Source organism: Phragmites australis, chromosome 18 (assembly GCF_958298935.1).
Source record: "Phragmites australis chromosome 18, lpPhrAust1.1, whole genome shotgun sequence".
Lineage (NCBI taxonomy): Eukaryota > Viridiplantae > Streptophyta > Magnoliopsida > Poales > Poaceae > Phragmites > Phragmites australis.
The window spans coordinates 2,118,857-2,130,835 of NC_084938.1; the positions used below are offsets into that span (position 1 = coordinate 2,118,857).

The 11,979-nt window shown below is 43.0% G+C and overlaps 1 pseudogene; it reads right to left on the bottom strand.

Annotated features, from left to right (window-relative positions):
- Nucleotides 1-3,426: 3,426 nt before the first annotated feature.
- On the bottom strand, nucleotides 3,427-11,536 carry LOC133899427 (probable GTP-binding protein OBGM, mitochondrial; annotated as a pseudogene).
- Between the last annotated feature and the right edge of the window lie 443 nt (nucleotides 11,537-11,979).

The following is an 11,979-nucleotide window of genomic DNA, read 5'->3' on the forward strand; positions in this document are numbered from 1 at the left end:
ACCTGAGGTGATGACATGAGATTTCGAAGGACCTGGGTCCACGGCACACAGCTGCGTGGACCCGTTCCCTACGTAGAAGTGGTCACCGGCACCAGTGAAGGCTGGCCTAAATGTTGTGATGCCGTAGAGGGGTTCACCGATGCTAAAGAAGGAATGCCTAGCCTAGGCACCACTGTAGTGGGGGTCAGTGGCCCCAGAGAAGGATTGTCGCACCAAGGGGCCACACAGTTGTGCTGAGAAGTCTCAGCGGCAAAGGTTGGATGTACTAGCGGGTGCGGCGGGTCAACAACGAAGTGAGATGTACATGTGGGTGCGGCGGCACGACGAATGATGCAGATGAGCGTGCCGAGAGAGGAATGGACACATGTTCTCCCATCTCAACGTTCGAGAATGACTTGCAGCTGAGTGCCTTAAAGATCTTGTTCATCTGCCGAACAATCTGGCCTAACGATGTGCTAACCTTCTGCCTAGGGACCTTGAGGCGACTGTCGATCTGGACCTTGGTCGCCTGTGCCTCCACCTCAACTTGGTGTAGAATGTCCCTCTGCAAAATCAAAGCTTCATTTCATTACTCAATTTTTTTAGCAACAAGTGTAGTAAATGGAAGTATAGTAAATGAGGAGTCGCGTAGTATTGTACATTCCTCAAGTGAATGCGTCTGATCCTTTTGCATCAGAAATGTGTAGCAAAAGCTCGGACGGTGTGCACGTGACCCTGATGCACGTCCTAGTCCTGAACTAGGTCAAGTACTTCATGTACGCCTCTTCCAAGTCTGTCCGATCCTCACCGACGATGTTCTCAATAGCATGGTCCCATTTGTGAATCCACGTCTGCACACAAGTCCCAAACGTGCTTGTGCTATCAGCCCCCATGCGTGTCACCCTAGAAAAACATAAACAATTGTGTTAACATGTTGCCCTGTGTACAATAAAAAGATAAGTATATTGTTATGTACTTATGTATGTTGGCAGACACCGTCCTAGTCAACGGGATCGGGAATGGCTGGAATTTCCCGAACTGCTACATCACACGATACGGTGAGTACTCCTCGACGTAGATGTCGCAGAAAAGGGGGCACCTCATGAGCCAGTACTCCCGGTCCCTAAGCACAACGCCGAAAGTCCAAGCGAAGCGCGTCGATGTATCTCCTCCTCAGTGTACGGCTTCCACTGGACGTCGTTCACCGTTAGCTCATCGAACTAGTGAACATAGTCTAGGTGTGAACGATGTGTCTGCACACTGGACCAAGAGGGTTGTACATCTAACCTAAGTTAGACATACAAAGAAAGCAAGTAATTAACAAATATGTGCAAAGTTCAGAGCTATTACCCACTGTTTGCACCACAACGATCCCATCGTTAGGCCGTCGACACCGTCCACAGGGAATTGGTAGGCACTATGATCTAATGGGGCCTACCGATGGTGATAGGTGCTCGTAGGACCACATTTGAAGTAGTAGGGGGTGCCTAGTGAAAATGGTGTTGTCGTCCGTCTTAGCGCATGCGTCGCATAGGCTACGGTACGTCACTGCCAGCACATCAGAAGGTAGGATATACTACAGGACCTCCCCCAGGTCGGTGTCCGTCACCTCTCTAGCATAGGGGATCATGCTCCTTGAGACCATGTTTTCGTGGGTCTCAGTGAACATGACCCACCCGAATAACCACATGATGTACTCCACCAAGTGGCGAGACGCGTCCTTGTCGCTCGCTAGTGGGTGAATATTATCCGCCTGTCAAAAATGAAACAATTACTAACATCTTCATCCATTAGTAATGTACATGAGATGAAAAATTAGTTCAAGACTTATGTACCGCAAACTTACCGAGAAAGGTCTATGTCAGTATGTGCTTCTCAGTCCTTGGAAAAGCCTTGAATGGGGCTAGGCCGTCTCCGTTTAGCGATGGAGAAGCATCCGAGCAGGTCATCATGCCACACCACACCAACATCCTTAGCCCCTATAGTGGCACCTGCGCAAGGCAAGCCCATTAGGAGCGAGACGTCCTCGAGCATGGGCGTCATCTCGCCACACGAGAGGTGAAACATGTGCGTCTCAAGACACCAACTGTTGGCAAGGGCCATGAGCGAGGCCCTGTCATATCTGAATTGGGTGGCCACCTCCGAGCCCCTGACCAATACGTCCTCCTCCACCAGCCAGCATAGCGGAAGTAGGCAAGTAGCATGCAACCTACAAAACAAGCCATATACAACATTAAATTGAAATTGTAAAAACCTCAGGATCAAGCGCGTGTCAACCCTCATGAGCTCCTCTGGCACACGGGGTCGTAGTATGAGGAGCTCCACAGCCTGCATCGTGATATGGTACAAACAGTGCCTAAGGTCGAGTTGAGGGTCAAGCAGCTCGAACTGCGCAATACCTGCTTGCTGCAAGTTATTTACAATATTATAAGGAACCAAACATAGAGTAAGAAAGAAGCATCCAAAATGTAACATAACATAGATGAAAGTTCAAAGTGTACACAAATATGTTAACGAAAACCAACATAACACGTTACAACCTCAAACATATTGGAAATCTCAGTACTAAAATAGTTTACTACAATGTTGAGCACATGAATATCCATCACAACATCAATTACAACACAGATAGATGATTGATGACCACGAGGACATCTCCCATCTGCACCTGAGCCGGAAGGACATGCTTTCGCGGGGTTAACACTCAGGTCACCAACGGTGCATTTCTTGTAAGTATGACCAGTTCCATTGCACTTGCTGCATCATTTCACGTGATGTACGGCTTCTGCTTCGTCCATGTCCTTACAAAGCCTCGTAGTTCGGTGTCGTTCTGTCTTGTGCTTCATCTTCTAGGAATCAGGAATGAAAACACAATCCAGCCTAGGTTCCTTTGTGAAAGATCCATAAATCTTGAAACTCTAGATTTCATTGTTCCAGGTGTTTAACAGAGCTTCCTTCTTGAAGTGGTCAGAGATGTATCTCCGAATCCTCATCCCCGTCACGGCATATGCGACAATCACATGAGAGCATGGCTTGTACAGTAGCATTAACTTGTAGCATGTGCAAATGCATCTGTCATCGAAGATGGTGCACTCTTGGATAACTCTCTCACGCTTGCCCCTCCTCCCTCATTCCTTTGTCTCTACACAGAACTTCGTATCTGTGTTGTGCAATTCTCGTGATCTTCATCTGGTGCATCTTTGCCTTCTCTCTCTTATCTTCCATGTACTTAGTCATCTTCGTCCCATAAATCAGATGAGCATCATTCAGCGTCGGGTAAGCTATGGCATAGCGGTCCCTGAAATACTTGCACATCCTTTGAAATACGAACTTTACAATACCCACCGGCGGTAACTCCCTCACACCTTTCATCACCCAGTTATAAACGCCTGCCAAATTTGTAATCATAATGTCGTACCTAGCCCTGTTTGTGTCGTAGAGTAGAGCTCACTTCTCCTTCGGTTCATTCTCAATCCACTCGCTGAACGACCTAGTAGATGACCCGATCCTCCGCGTAATGTTAGCTTCATTGTCTATTTGGAAGAAATAAAGATGTATTGGTTCGTCCTCCAGTCCCCTCATGGGCCTTCCTGCACACTCATGTGTTTGCTTCTTTGTCACCTCATCCGATGTCTTCCAATGAGCATCAAACTTATGCTGTTGGTTCTGACCGCACAACCTTTTGAATATGCTCATGAGATTCTTGTTCTTGAATTGGTGGAAGAAGTTTTCTCCCAAATGCTTTATGCACCACCTACTCCCGAGATCTAGCCACACGGGTCCCATCCTGCCATCATCCGTTCTGTTTTGCAGCTCCTGAATTACCACTAGCATCCTAACATATTGATCATGTATAAGGCACACGCGCAGTTGAACACCAACAATTATCATCTTGACACGATAGAAGAACCAATACCAACAACTGGTGTTCTCACTCTCCATAAATGCAAATGCCAATGGTAGAACTTGGTTGTTCCCATCAACTCCAATATCAGTCAGGATCTGACCATTATACTTCCTGGTAAGGAAAGTATCGTCGATGCACAGATTAGGCTGATAATGCTCGAAAGTTTAATACATGCTCCTAATATAAAGAAGCACCGCTTTATGACACACTTGCCCGATTTTAACAATAATGCATACTTATCAATGTCGTAATACGTCCTCAGTTCCTTCGAGCTATGGTCTAGAACAAGTGTGGAAGATTGTCATATGACGCTTCGTAGGTCCCGAACCTCATCTCAATTGCCTTCTTCTTCGCCCTCCATGCCTTGTTGTAGCTGATACTCCTCCTCAATTTGTCTAATTATAGACTCTGGTTCGTAGTTCATGTTGTTCACAATTTGGACGTACATCACATTAGCGACAAAGGCTGAGGTGATGTTCCTATGGCTGGGCTCAAATTCGTCCAGGGTGCAAGTGTGCTCCACCACTATGGGTACCTCCCAATACTCAACTCACTTCCCCTTGAAGCCGTGCACCAGCCACGGGCAACCCTCCTTCACACACTTGACATCATATTCCTTCTTGCTTGACTTGACAACATAAAACTGCAAACCTAGCACTCTCGGTCACCTCATTCTTAGTATACTCTCAGGCCACATGATTCCCCTCATTTATCATAAAGTTATTAAAGTTGAGATTTTCACAGTCCATGGGAATAGGAGCGTCGCCCTCATCATCCGACATGTCATACTCAGAACATCTGTCTACCTCACGATCATCCCGCTCAATTTGTTCAATTAGAGAAGGGATCTGTTCCCCCTTGTTTCACCGGTCGGTTCCGTTGAATAATTCGACGAATGTCTGAATCGACATCGTCATAATACTCCTCCTCATCACCTTACTCCTCCGCGACCCTCACTCTCTATCTCCCAAACTTTCTCCTTATTCTTTTATTGCATCCCTGTCGATACCGGCGTCTCCGCTGGTGTGCCTATAGTTAGTTGCTGATGAATGATTCTGTGACGATAGTTAGTTGCTGTTGTTTCGGAGTGTTCCTGATGTAGATTGCTATTGCACATTCTTGTCAGTGTTTATCACCTGTGCCGTGACTCTGCATCTGTACATGCCTGTCCTTCGCTCTAGCTTGAAACAGTTGGAACTGAGCTGATGCTTGTGTGCTTGGAATGTAGATAGACCAAAAAAGGGAATAAAGGTATATGAATAGGAATTATAGTACCATTGGAAGAAGAGGCACCTGTGGGAACATCTCTACTTACGAACCATTTCAATCGTACGGGTGCTGCTGTGCCACGGGTCCGACGCATCTACAGGTGTTCACACGGTCGTCTGGTTCTGTTTGTGAGGCAGTCAACGACCACCATTGTCGGTATTGACACCAACGCCTGGTGTTGCCAGTTGAAACTCCGGCGCAAGCGAGTCCGATAACGTGGCCACTGCCACACAGTACTCCCTCGCCGTCATCGGCTGCATGTCGTGCCTTGCCGTGTTCTGGGCCAGCGTGAAACGAGTCAGAATCCAGTGCCTTGGTTGCCGGGGCAACAGACGACCTAGCATTGTTCGCCAGAGCTTGGCAGTAAAGCCGTGGCAGAAACCACCAGCTGGGCAATTCATGCCATCTGAACAAGATTGTCTTTAGTAAGTAGTACAGTTTCACCATAAATATTCCATAGGATTTCTCACCTTTAGCATGAAAGAGAACCAACATGATACATACTAGTTCTTGCTATACCAGGGCAAAATACATGGTCACAATTTATATTCCCAAGAGCAAAGTGTCAAGTGCAGTAGTTACCTTTATTTTTTTTTTGACCAAGGTCGATGTTTCAGGTATTAAAAAAGCATCTATAGTGGTATGTATATTTCTGCTCTTCTGAAAGAAGATACGATACTGGCAACCGTTTGATTTTATTATACACTGATTTTCAGAAACATTGTGAAATATCTATTGTCAGAACAAACAAAAAGAAAAAGAAGCATAAGGTCAGAGTAATATGCACAACACAAATCTCCATTGCATCTAAACCTTTGGTGATGAGGGGTGAAATTCGTAACATAGTTCTCCACCTCATCAGTATCAAAAGGGACAAAAAAAAATACAACATCAATCGACAAATAATTTTATTCAAATCAATGCCATGCGGATACAAGTCATCATCCATAAGTTTTCTTACACCGACTCTCAGATCAGGTACCCCTCCTGCAAGATGGCACATATTGGAAATATTGAAACACCCTGTACTCTCCTCTTTAGTTCCTTGAGCATTTCATTGACCCCTTCTTCTTCTATCTTGCTCGCGACAATCAATGATGGTCGCCTTGTAAAGCCTTCTTGGTAATGCTCCAGCTCCCTGATCAGATCTTGCAGTTGCTCCGATGGCGGGATGCCCTTCCCGCCATTGAGTGTTGCTGCCAGGTCAAGCTGATAAGCCAAAACTTTAGTGCGATCTATGTGCCTAAGAAAGCATGGCCCAGGCCACAGTTCTTATGAGCTCCTTTGGTCTGACCGGGTAAATCGCCCATTTCCACTTAGAAGTGGTTCTCATAGGTTAGGCTACTAATATTGGGCCTCAATGTGGTGAACGCATAGTCGGCTATCTCCGGGCAAGCCCTAGAGAGAGCGCTCAACAATGTGCTCTTCCCGGCATTAGGCAAAACAACAAGAGCAACATCAGCAATGCTCTTCAGTGCCAAGATGAGCAAGGTCTTAGTTCCTGGCTGCCCAGTACTCAAGTGGGCTATCTCCTCTTGTCAATTTTCTTTGGACAACCGCATCTCCTTGATGATAAAAGCATTCCCCAGCCCACGTTCCCCTCCTCATGCTGTGATCAACTGTTGCTCAGGTTTTGTCATTTTGGCAACACAGTATTGCACCTGGTCTTGTTCCTCCCTCTCTTCCTCTACCTCTTCCTCCTTTGGTAATTTAATGAAGGATGAAGAGTGGAGATGTCAAAATAACCATGATCTTGTTCTTCTCAGCGGATAATTAACTTGTTTGAAACAATATTTAATTCTGTGTCTCAAAAGGTAGAAAAATACTGTGAAATGGAAAGAGGCATTTTCCCGCACGCAAAAATTGAACGCCGCCACGAGGCACAGATGCCGGTGCACCACGACCAGCCGCCGTCATGTCAGCCAAGCTAGCGGTCAGCTGCCTCCGGATCCGAATTTGAATTCCACGTCGTTAGCTGCATGCATGCCCGGTCAATTCAACTCGATGGTTTCACCTACCCGTCCATGTTCAAAGTTACTCCTAAAAGGCTATAGCAGTAGCAGTAAAAGTGATGGATATGCCTCAAGACTTGACTCAAACAACGCTTGCAGGCCACGTAAACCCCTGATACAAGTATTGCAAATTCAAGCTCCAAATACAAGTTCTAGAGATACAATCTGAGGAGAAATGAAATCTGCGACGATTGTGAATCAGCAATAGACGGAGAAACAGGGCGCTGGGAATGTAGAAGCGAGCAAGGGAAAGGATCAGAACCGAGGGGAGAAGAAGGAACCGTTCCGTTTCTTCTTTGTCCAATCGCCATCGGTGGCTGTTTCGCTTCAGTATGTAGTGTCCTTCCTTCCAATCTCATTAGACCCAGAGACAATACAGCTTGAAAACTCGGCCCAGTAGGCTTGAGTCCGTGACAAGCTAGCGATGGAGCACAATACAAATCTGAAACGTCACGTGTTACCGCATCTGTATGGATTTCTTGTACATGCATGTGACTTGTAAAAGACATGTGTGAAGGATGCCTGACGACCGAGCTGACTCCAACTTGACAACAACGACGTAGGTACGCTAGCTGGCATCGCCCTCGACTACACTATCACCAACGTGGAAAATAAATTATGTACTTTTAAATGAACTGTTGTATATGTGTGTGTGAAGGATGCCTGACGATCGAGCTGACTCCAACTTGACAACAACGACGTAGATACGGTAGCTGGCATCGATCCTCGACTACAGGATCACCAACGCGTGCGTGCGTGCGTGCGTGCACGGAGCACCAACAAGACGATTGACCGTCCACCAAGGAGAGGAGACGATAGCGCATCTCGCACGTTGGTTTGTCATAGGGAAAGTATGAACGCATGCAATAACTTATAAAGAAATTCTCGTTCTCTATGTATCTTTCATTGCACAGTGACACACCCGCACAAATACACTACACTACAAGTACATCATACTCATTATACCTATATCCGCAAGTGCACACTTACCATACGTCTAAATTTGGTCCCCAAAATTAAGCATCTGCATGTGTATTTATAAATTGTGGACACTATGTATGATTTAAATTAGTTACTATAATTGAATATTTTTTTTATCACAGGACGAAATTATTGACGTGTAAACCATGCGACGTTGGCGCAGGGATTGCCCTTGCTTTGGAACGACGTACATATGCGTCGTTTTCCCGTTGCGACGGGGCGAATTGAAAACCTCTTCCAGTCTTGTCCCAAGTCCTTGCTCCTTACCAACCACGTACGTTCTCTCTAGCTACTGCACGTCTGGTGACTGCATCATCGTAAGGTCATTTTAGCAGATAATTAAAAATTTATTCTATGTAATATTATTACAGTATTATTTAATATTATTATAATATTTATTATTTTTTATCTCTAGCAGCTACTCTATTTCTTAACTTTTATTACTCACATCCTCTCTTCAACCCACAGTCATACATTATAAACAGTGTTACAAATATGCAAAATAGTTTTCTCCAACTGCTACAGTGCCATGGATGCAATACTGTAGCACTAGAAACGGGATCCGCTGGAGATCGATACTGCTCCCGGCGATCGGTAAAACAAGCAATATATGGTTTTGCGGATGCTGCTGGAGCTACACTAATAAACTAACCATCACCCTGACTTCCAAAAAAATACATATCTAAATATATAGTATAGTACTTAATATATACACACGGCGAGTCTATATTGAAAACGCCTAGATGTAACAGTGAACTATGTTGCGTCATCCTCACCCTCAGTTGCTGTAGCCACCTTCGCACCACCCCAGTTACGACTAAGAAACTAGTTAGTTACGATATCATATATAGGTGAGTTAAGGTTGCATGCTAAAAAGCGTATAATTACGAGAAGCATTGTAGTTTACTGTTGCATCACCCCTAGTTACGACTAAGAAAATAATCAGTTATGATAACACATATAGTTGAGTTACGATCACATGATAAAAAATGTTAGTTACGATAGCAACTATACTACTTTTTGGATGGTAACTGGGGTGTGCACATAGGTGCTTCAGTTATGATCATAGTTAGGACTAAGAAAATAGTTAGTTACGACAGCACAAATAGTTGCGTTACAATTACATGATAAAAAAGTCAGTTACGATAGCAACTATACTGCTTTTTATCGTAATTGGGGGTGTGCATAGAGGTGATCCAGTTGTGATCATATGATAAAAATATGTATACTTACGACTAAATAAGGTACTCAGTTATGATCATATATGTTCGTAGTAACTGATCTATTTTATAAGTCATAATTATACTATTTTTTTAATCGTAACTATGAAGTAATGCAACAGGATCTACAGTACATCTAAACCCATTATATATATATGCGCGTCGTTTTCACGTTGCGACGGGGCGAATTGTCCCAAGTCTTTGCTCCTTACCTACCACGTACGTTCTCTCTAGCTACCGCTCTGCACCCCTGTGACTACGTCGTTGTAATAAACTAATAACAAGCAACCTAACTTCCACAAAAATGCAAATTTAAATATATAATATAGTACTCAATCGGGTCTTCGTGCCAATTACGTACCTCCTCTGTTTCACACCACAATTTGTCGATCTAAGCCATTTATAGTAGCTCACACACCGATCACTAAGTCTAAGAAAACGCTAACGAGAAAGTTGACGCTTATACCTTATGAAATAACATGCTATAACCACTTGAGTTCTATTTCAAACGCATACACATGAATGAGAAGTATAGAATTAGGGTAGGAATCCAAAGTGAAAACGATACGATTAGGAAACGTATCTAAAGTTGACAAAGTACACTACTAACAAAACACTCATATTAGGCATACGGCTTATCTCTAATGCACATACATGTGTGTTAGATGGCTCATAAGAAATAATGTTGCCACGATCCTACGCGAGCTGCAACGAAAAAGAGAATAGAGTGGCACTATTACATAAAAACATAATCTCAGTCGGTTCTAAAATGGTGATCCCAATCGGTATTCAAAACCCAACTTAGATATTCTTATTTCAGTCAGTTTATAAGCTCTACCTGCTTGAGATGACCAAGAGCTAAAAACTGACCGTAATAATACTACTGTTAGTTTAATTGATTTTAGTCACGAACCAACTAGAATAATATCTTTATAACAGTCGGTTTTGCTAATAAACCATCAATAATAATATTTTTACTATTAATAATTTTGATAAAAAATATTTTTAAATAATGTCATGAAAATGTTTTCATAACTAATAATTAGTCTGCATATGATTGTAACACATATAATTTCAATAAATATATAGGGAAAAGAAGGGTAAAAAAGAACATTAATCCTACTATAAACACAAACTAAAAAGACCATTCTAATATTATCACAAGTACCTTTTTGATGAAAATAGTTTTTAAAACAATAATTTCTACGTAAAATATTCTGCTAATTAACACTTTTGATCATAATTATTTTTTTTTCAATTAATATTTTGTTTGCTTGTGGTTTTTAACGCTATATCCTCAACATAGAGAAAAGAATGGTAAAAGAATAATATTCATTCTTGTATAGACAAACTAAATAGAACATACTAATATTTTTACATAAATATTTTCAATGAAATAATGAGGCGGTGTAACATTGATTGTAGTGTCGGGACTAGTGAAATGAAGAAGAAGAGGAACTAATGTGGGTTCTAACATTACCACATAAACTAGTGTGAGAACTTTATGTCGCCCATTGAACATGTGACACCATTATATCGCACGTTTATCGGGCGACATGTTTGTGAATTTAATTTAATTTCTAGTAGAATAGATATGGATCGACAAAAAATATTTATTGTGAAAATAGTTGTCCAAACGGCTTCACGAAGTGGTTCATTTTTTCTTAATTTATCCTTAATTTTGGTTTGATGTAATTTTGTCGATATTTATTTATTTAGTTGATGTAAAATTGTGTGTGAATTTTTTAGTGAAGTAACATTGGGAAGATACAAAATCAAATTTATTGAACAATAGCACCTGTGAAGCACAATTATGATATAACCCGGTACGAAGGTTACATACGTTGATAAACATTACATGGGACATAAGTTTTTTTTCGTCGGTGCACGAAGGAAGCCTAACCATAAAGAGATGATGATAACAAATATTGGTATGTACGGTACGTCTAAAGGCTAACCTAATTGCGTGCTGCCGCTAACATAATATGCCTTAAGGAATGAAAATAGTCCAGATTACAACGGATGCTCTACTGAGTGCATCTAGAATATTTTCACTTCATGAGGGCATCGAGGCCTACCGTCTTAGCACGATGGGCCCTCCTCCGCTTCATTTCTCTCTCACCTTCGCATGCTTCAGCCGCGGCGTGCTCCTTCACTGCCTTCCTCATGCGCTCTTCCTTCTGATGCTTCAGCCGTAGTTCCTTCTACTGCTGCTCGTACTCCCAGTGTTCATAACCTAGCCTCCTCCACTGCATGCTCATATCGACCCACCACTTATGGTCCTCAGTTTGCTCCATGTCCAACCATCCCATGAAGTCACAGATAGGTAAAGGAGACTGGACAAATAAAACAAGAGGGGAGATTAGTAAGACGGTGCATGAAATCGTATGAAAACTATCACATGAATGATCTATGTTGCTATACCGGTGGGTAGTCATACGGTCCATGTCGTGGCGGGTCGTATTGGTAGTTGGCATATATGAAGAAACGTCTGTCATAGGTGTAGGAGATATCTTGAGACTCCCAAAGCCTACAAGGGTCGCCACAGAAGTACATTAGCGGTTCAACCCCCGGGAGATGAAAATCCCTTAATTTTTCTTGGGTGGGTTTG